General features: G+C 42.9%; 1 long non-coding RNA gene across 1 annotated transcript; it reads right to left on the bottom strand.

The window, feature by feature from the left end:
- Positions 1-594: 594 nt before the first annotated feature.
- On the bottom strand, positions 595-7396 carry LOC121003530. Its single transcript, XR_005779496.1, has 3 exons — positions 7326-7396; positions 6726-6806; positions 595-662 (listed from the first exon to the last, which is right to left on the bottom strand). It is a non-coding gene; the product is annotated as an uncharacterized LOC121003530 (long non-coding RNA).
- Positions 7397-8219: the final 823 nt, after the last annotated feature.

Genomic DNA, 8219 nt, shown 5'->3' with positions numbered 1-8219 from the left:
CTTCCCTTGCTACGACCCGGAGAAAAGAGCTTCACATCTTCTCAGCCGCGTCTACTGATGTCATTGCGGCTGTTGCCTACTTCAAGGTGAGAGACTCTTCTAATCAATCCCACATAGGGTTTCTGTTTGGGAAAGCTAAGTTAGCACCTAAGCCTGAGCACACAATTCCTAGGCTTGAACTTTGTGGGACTGTGCTAGCTGTAGAAATCGCAGATTTCATATTACGCAAGCTAGACATTCAGATAGATGACACCAAATTCTACACAGACAGTAAGGTTGTTCTGGGCTCCATATACAACCAGACTAAACGTTTCTATGTCTACGTCAGCAACGGTGTAGAAAGAATCAGGAAATCATCTAAATTTGAACAATTGCATTATGTCCCATCTGAAATCAATCCTTCAGATCATGCTACTAGGCCAATGTCTGCAAGTGTATATGCAAATTCTTCCTGGTTAACAGGTCCGGAATTCCTGCTGGATCACACAGAAGAGACCACTGCTGACATCTTCGGTCTTCTAGAACCTGACAAAGATCCAGAGACCCCAACTATCCTTACCCCAGCTACCCTGCTTACCCAGAAGCTTGGGTCCGTTCCTGCTCCACCTGGAAACTTTAAAGACGGAAATCTGTGCTATGATCAATGGAAGCGAGTACAAAACCTTATATGGAAAACTCAGTGGCTCAACCTCTCACCGTATGGAAAAGGTGCTCACCTACAAGTCCCACCCTAAGGACCAAAGTGAAAACATAGATAGAAAAAGCAAAGAAGGGGCACACTCAAAAGGGCACACTTGAAAGAACAAAGATGCACAATTTATTCAACCTAAAAACATATACTCCCCTAAAAATAGATATACATAAAATGCAGGCTCTATACGGATTTATGACCTCTAAGTAGATAGGAATGAGTCCCGTATATCAATGCGCCAGTCCCAGGGTGATTCCTATAGCATGTATGCCAGCTGTATACAGTTGAAATGAAGCCCTTGCTGATGAATAGAAAAGATGGTACATACAGTGGGGGAAATAATTATTTGACCCCTCACTGATTTTGTAAGTTTGTCCAATGACAAAGAAATGAAAAGTCTCAGAACAGTATCATTTCAATGGTAGGTTTATTGTAACAGTGGCAGATAGCACATCAAAAGGAAAATCGAAAAAATAACTTTAAATAAAAGATAGCAACTGATTTGCATTTCATTGAGTGAAATAAGTATTTGAACCCTCTAACAAAAAAAGACTTAATACTTGGTGGAAAAACCCTTGTTTGCAAGCACAGAGGTCAAACGTTTCTTGTAATTGATGACCAAGTTTGCGCACATTTTAGGAGGAATGTTGGTCCACTCCTCTTTGCAGATCATCTCTAAATCCCTAAGGTTTCGAGGCTGTCTCTGTGCAACTCTGAGCTTGAGCTCCCTCCATAGGTTTTCGATTGGATTAAGGTCCGGAGACTGACTAGGCCACTCCATGACCTTAATGTGCTTCTTCTTGAGCCACTCCTTTGTTGCCTTTGCTGTATGTTTTGGGTCATTGTCGTGCTGGAACACCCATCCACGACCCATTTTCAGTTTCCTGGCAGAGGGAAGGAGGTTGTCGCTCAGGATTTCACGATACATGGCTCCGTCCATTTTCCCGTTTATGCGAATAAGTTGTCCTGTGCCCTTAGCAGAAAAACACCCCCAAAGCAAAATGTTTCCACCCCCATGCTTGACGGTGGGGACGGTGTTTTGGGGGTCATAGGCAGCATTTTTCTTCCTCCAAACACAGCGAGTTGAGTTAATGCCAAAGAGCTCTATTTTGGTCTCATCAGACCACAGCACCTTCTCCCAGTCACTCTCTGAATCATTCAGGTGTTCATTGGCAAACTTCAGACGGGCCTGCACATGTGCCTTCCTGAGCAGGGGGACCTTGCGAGCCCTGCAGGATTTTAATCCATTGCGGTGTAATGTGTTTCCAATGGTTTTCTTGGTGACTGTGGTCCCTGCTAATTTGAGGTCATTAACTAACTCCTCCCGTGTAGTTCTAGGATGCTTTTTCACCTTTCTCAGAACCATTGACACCCCACGAGGTGAGATCTTGCGTGGAGCCCCAGAGCGAGGTCGATTGATGGTCATTTTGTGCTCCTTCCATTTTCGAACAATCGCACCAACAGTTGTCACCTTCTCTCCCAGCTTCTTGCTAATGGTTTTGTAGCCCATTCCAGCCTTGTGCAGGTCTACAATTTTGTCTCTGACATCCTTGGACAGCTCTTTGGTCTTTCCCATGTTGGAGAGTTTGGAGTCTGCTTGATTGATTGATTCTGTGGACAGGTGTCTTTTATACAGGTGACTAGTTAAGACAGGTGTCCTTAATGAGGGTGACTAATTGAGTAGAAGTGTCTAACCACTCTGTGGGAGCCAGAACTCTTAATGGTTGGTAGGGGTTCAAATACTTATTTCACTCAATGAAATGCAAATCAGTTGCTATCTTTTATTTAAAGTTATTTTTTCGATTTTCCTTTTGATGTGCTATCTGCCACTGTTACAATAAACCTACCATTGAAATGATACTGTTCTGAGACTTTTCATTTCTTTGTCATTGGACAAACTTACAAAATCAGTGAGGGGTCAAATAATTATTTCCCCCACTGTATATGCCGGCTATATAGCACTGGGAATGTAGCACGTGCGTAAGTATTAGTGTTGAGCGCGAATATTCGATTTTTTTACGAATATCGGCACTTCGCTAATTCGCGACTATTTCGAATATAGTGCTATAAATTCGATATTTCGAATATTGTTTTTTTTTTTTTTTTATTGTTATATTTTTTTCTTTCCCACTTCCCAAAAGTAGTTCTTACCTGTCCTTAGGATTCCTGGCTTCCTGGCTTCTCCAGTCAGTGCCCGTTGCCGCTTCTGACGACTTCCGTGCTCATGAAGTGTCCCCATCAACATGCGAACGTCTCCATACTAGAATGTACTGTCGGATTTAAGAATTACGTTGAAATCGCAATTCGATTAATTCAAGTTATAATAATCGAATTGCGATTTCAACTTAGCACTGCTATATTCCATATTCGTTAATTATAGCCTAATATGGAATATAGCAGTGCTAAGTTGTAATCGCAATGCGATTAATATAACTTGAATTAATCGCGTTGCGATTTCAACTTGGACCTGGTTTACTATGGTTGGCTTGGTAGAATTAGCGAATATGACGAATGTATTCGTCATATTCCTCAAAACGAAGATAACAAAGTATTCTCCATCTTCGTTTTAGCTCCATATTCGTCAACTTCGCTAATTCTAGCAATCAAATAGGAAAGTTGACTATAGAGACAGCTAAGTTTAATTCGCTATGCGATTATATTAAAAAAATTTTTTATTGAATAGTTAAATACTTGATTATTATAATGATTCTATTTATAAAAAAAAAAGCAAAGTAATATAATCGCATAGCGAATTAAACTTAGCTGTCTCTATAGTCAACTTTCCTATTTGATTGCTAGAATCAGCGAAGTTGACGAATATGGAGCTAAAACGAAGATGGAGAATACTTTGTTATCTTCGTTTTGAGGAATATGACGAATACATTCGTCATCTTCGCTAATTCTAGATATCAAACCAATAGGAAAGTAGCCTTAAGTTACAATCGCAATACGCGATTATTTAAATCGCATATTAATCGCGATAACTAGAAAAATGACGAATATTCGATTTAGACGAATATGAAACAAATATTCTAGCGAATATTTGCGAATTTCGTCGAAATCGAATATGGCACCTCCCGCTCATCACTAGTCAGTATAGCGCAGCCAGATATATGTCAATGGAAATACAACACGTGTACAGGTGTAATGGTGAAGGCTGTGTAGCGCTTAATATCAATGACTTCTGGTCGTTCCCAGTTAAAGTCCAATTCATATATGCGGCAATATTCACAGTTGGTAACACAGCATCACTTCCAAAAGTCACCTGGTAAGTTCACAATACCATAATGGGTGCTCCCCAGGAACTGGGTCTTACCCGTCTTCACTGCCTCTTTGCAGTGCTGATTCCAGGCGGCCGCACACCAGCGGCGTCCCACGTGGTGTGCTAGACCTCAGCGTGGCGTCCCACGTGACCTGGTTGCTTAGGAGACCGGGTAAAGCTGAGATGACTTCACAAATAGGCGACCGCTTGCTCAGGATCCGGACAAAGCTGATTGTGGCGAAACCAACCTCGCCACTGGGTTTTGGAGAGGCCTGTTTATCAGCCTCTTGCCTCAGGATTATGGCCCATACTAACTTTTAAACCCCTGAACCTATTCAAGTGAATTTTGGATAGGTTTGTCCCCAAGTTATACTGTTTAAATTGATGTAAGTTATATGTATGGCCAATGTAAACTCACAAAGTTGTAACAATTTATAATAAGTGTAACTTGTCAGCTTGGGAGGAAAATGCTGGGTGTGTTTCTATTGTGCCATTGTCCCATTGTGTGTTTAAAGGGTGATTTCTGTTCTGTTGTCTGCACATGTGTATTGGTGACTTCTCTTTGTCTTGAGAGATAATTGGATTACGCCTCGGGTGTCTCCAGGGCAGAGAGAAGGAAACCATGATGCATTGTGGGGATGTATTGTCTCTGTGTATCCTGCAGTGCTACATATCTGTCCTATGTCACAAGTCTTCATTCTGGTCCCCTAGGGGCGTGTACACCAGATGGGCTTGGTTGTTTTATACCTCCCTGTGGGCGGACCTGTAATTGCAACAACTGTAATAAAAAAACAGGCTGGGTGTGCCAGCACCTCAGACCACTGCTTGACCCTCAACACGGAGCCTTGTCTCGTTATTGGGGGGATCCGCTGTATGCTGTTAGAGACTGATTGCCAGGAGTGTAAGCTGATTCCTGTTCGTCTGCTAGCAGCTATTCGTGGGGTTCCAGTTTGGAGTGCTAATTTGTATCCAGTTCGGGAGTTGGGTGTTCTGCAGTAGCTGTGCCTGTCTCTCAGAAAGGGGCATATTGCCTAAACGGATTTTAACCCCTTGTCTGCTGAAACGGTCCGTTACACTGATTCTCCTTTATCTTCTTTTCTTATTGCAGATATTCTCTTGTAGGATTAGTAAGTGCAACGCTCACTCATCATGTCAGACGCGTTTCGAGGTAATGTACCTCTTCCTCAGTGGCCAACTGAGTGAATGTATCCTCACTCATATATGTTCAACTACTCCCATAATGCTTCACATTATCATGTATTTACTAAAATCCGGAATGGACCAGGGTCATATTCCTTCTTCCTATCCTACTCCCTAAAAACCTAGTATAGAGTCAGCCCATACTGCTGCCATCATCTTATACAAAAAAAACCTCATACATTTCCATGCCTCCATAAGTAAAACATATAAAAAATAAATAATCAAACATATATAAAATTGTGTATAAAACATACGATGCTATATTCAACAATATACATCAACTAAAATAGGATCTGGAGAAATGCGCAAGGTCGCACAGTAACCTGCCAAAAAAAACACACCACAAACACATAGGCATAAACCCGCGTTTCTTGTGCATTTAATCCTTTTTCTCAGATTTCAAAAGGGGTGTGTATGTAAACTAATGTTGCCCTATGAAGGTAGCTATCCTGTAGACTCTGGGAGGACACATCAATATTCAACCAGCATGTCAGTATATGAACCACAAAGTAGAATAGGATCCAGACATATACGTTGTTTGTCAGGAACCCTCCGAAAATGGAGATCCCCGGTCCCCAGAAGAGAATGATGTAAAGGGGAGAGCTGTCCAACAGGGAGGGGAGATCGGAGTGTCGATAGACGACCAGACTCCAATGTCCCATCACCACCGGGCAACCCCCCCACTCCTCACAGAAAACCAAAGACCTCCATTTCAGCATCTCCATTTTCGGAGGGTTCCTGGCCACTGAGGAAGAGGTACAGCACCTCAAAACGCGTCTGGCATGAGGAGTGAGCGTTGCACTTACTAATCCTACATGAGAATATCTGCAATAAGAAAAGTAGATAAAGGAGAATCAGCTTTGTCCAGATCCTGAGCAAGCGGTCGCCTATTTGTGACGTCATCTCAGCTTTACCCGGTCTCCTAAGCAACCAGGTCACGTGGGACGCCACACTGAGGTCTAGCACACCACGTGGGACGCCGCTGGTGTGCGGCTGGCTGGAATCAGCGCTGCAAAGAGGCAGTGAAGACGGGTAAGACCCAGTTCCTGGGGAGAACCCATTATGGTATTGTGAACTTACCAGGTGACTTTTGGAAGTGATACTGTTACCTACTGTGAATATTGCCGCATATATTAATTGGACTTTAACTGGGAACGACCAGAAGTCATTGGTATTAAGCGCTACACAGCCTTCACCATTACACCTGTACACGTGTTGTATTTCCATTGACATATATCTGGCTGCGGTATAATGACGCACGTGCTACATTCCCAGTGCTATATAGCCGGCATATATGTACCATCTTTTCTATTCATCAGCACGGGCTTCATTTCATCTGTATACAGCTGGCATACATTCTAAAGGAATCACCCTGGGACTGGCGCATTGATATACGGGACTCATTCCTATCTACTTAGAGGTCATAAATCCGTATAGAGCCTGCATTTTATGTATATCTATTTTTAGGGGAGTATATGTTTTTAGGTTGAATAAATTGTGCATCTTTGTTCTTTCAAGTGCGCCCTTTTGAGTGTGCCCCTTCTTTGCTTTTGCTATCTACGAGTACAAAACCTTGCCAACCGCTTCTGGAATCGTTGGAAGATGGAGTATCTTTCCACTCTGCAAGGACGCAGGAAATGGCAACGACAGTACCTGTTACAATCCTACAGGCTCACCTGAGTCAGAGGATAGCTGGCTGGAGGTGGAGCCCAGTGGCAAGGACCGCAGGCAGGTTGTAGTTGCAGCGTAGTCAGACAGAGGCGTAATCGGTTAGCAGGCGGTGGTTCAGGGCAGGCAGCAGTGAGCGTGGTCAGACAATCCGGATCAGGAACGGTGGAAGCAGGTCAGTTGGTAGGGACAAGCAGAAGAGTAGTCGGGGACAATTCCAAGGTCGGCAGCAGTCAAGTTGGTAGCAGTAGCAGCAGAGGAACAGCAGTAGATGCAGCAGGATCAAGTCCAGAAGAACAATAACCAGCAGGGATCTGGTGCAAGAGGCTGGGCTTATAAAGAGGAAGTAGCAGGTGCAAGGAATCACAGAGATTAACAAGGCAAGGCTGGAACAAGGTAGATCAAAGAGTTCAGTAGAAGGAAATATCCAGAAGGGTTGGTAGTCTAGTGGCTAGAGCTACTGCCTGGGACATGGCTGGTCACTGGTTCGAATCCCGACAGTACCCTAACATACAAGTTGGAGATCTCGTTCTGCTCAAGGACCAGCAAGCCGAAAGAATTGAGTGGCCTATGGGACTTATTCTGAAGAGCGTTCCTAGTGATGATGGTAAGGTACGCAAGGTGGAGTTTAACATTGCAAGGCAAGGGACTGTAAAGACTTTCATCAGGCCTATCACGGAACTTATTCTGCTCTTGCCCTTTGGAGAATGAACTTATTGCCTAGGCTGCTGAATCCTACTTGAAACTTCAAGGAAGAAGTTTTTGAACTTTACTTGATACACTTAGGCCTTACATTTAGTTGTTGCATGATATGCCTGTTCTCTTATGTTTTTCAGGTCCTCGAACATCAAGCAAATTGCACTGTTTATTTGCAATTATATAACTACCGTTATGGTTTAAATAGTGACATTTTCAATGCCAGACGGGGAGTGTGCTGCTACGCAGTTAAAATTTATATAGTTTAATTTGTTGAACCATTTATATATTCTATATTTGGTCATATGCTCCCATCTAGTGGTCGTTTTTGGTATTGCATTTGTTTTTCTGTTATATCTGTGATATATGTCATTCATTTCATTGCTCCACTCCTTCTTCTGTGTACATCACTTCCTGTATATTCATTCTGCTCCAGGGATTCAACAGGTACACATGTATTCTCATGCAAGCTTGCAAAAGCATCATCTTTTGACCGCACAATATCGGAATCTATCTGTTCTGCTGTACTCTGTTATCTGGCTTATAGAATAAAGCAACTTACACGGATAAACTCAGTGTTGGTGAGTTCAAGCTATCTGATCAGGATTGTCCGCAGTGATTATATCTGCTTATACAGGCCAGGCATAGAGGTCTCACTAGGGATAAATCGCTATTACAACAATCTGAGTCAGAATACTAGTA

This window comes from Bufo bufo, chromosome 1 (genome assembly GCF_905171765.1).
Source record: "Bufo bufo chromosome 1, aBufBuf1.1, whole genome shotgun sequence".
In the NCBI taxonomy this organism is placed as follows: domain Eukaryota; kingdom Metazoa; phylum Chordata; class Amphibia; order Anura; family Bufonidae; genus Bufo; species Bufo bufo.
The sequence above is the reverse complement of the archived record's forward strand: the minus strand, read 5'-3'. Positions and strand labels throughout refer to the sequence as shown.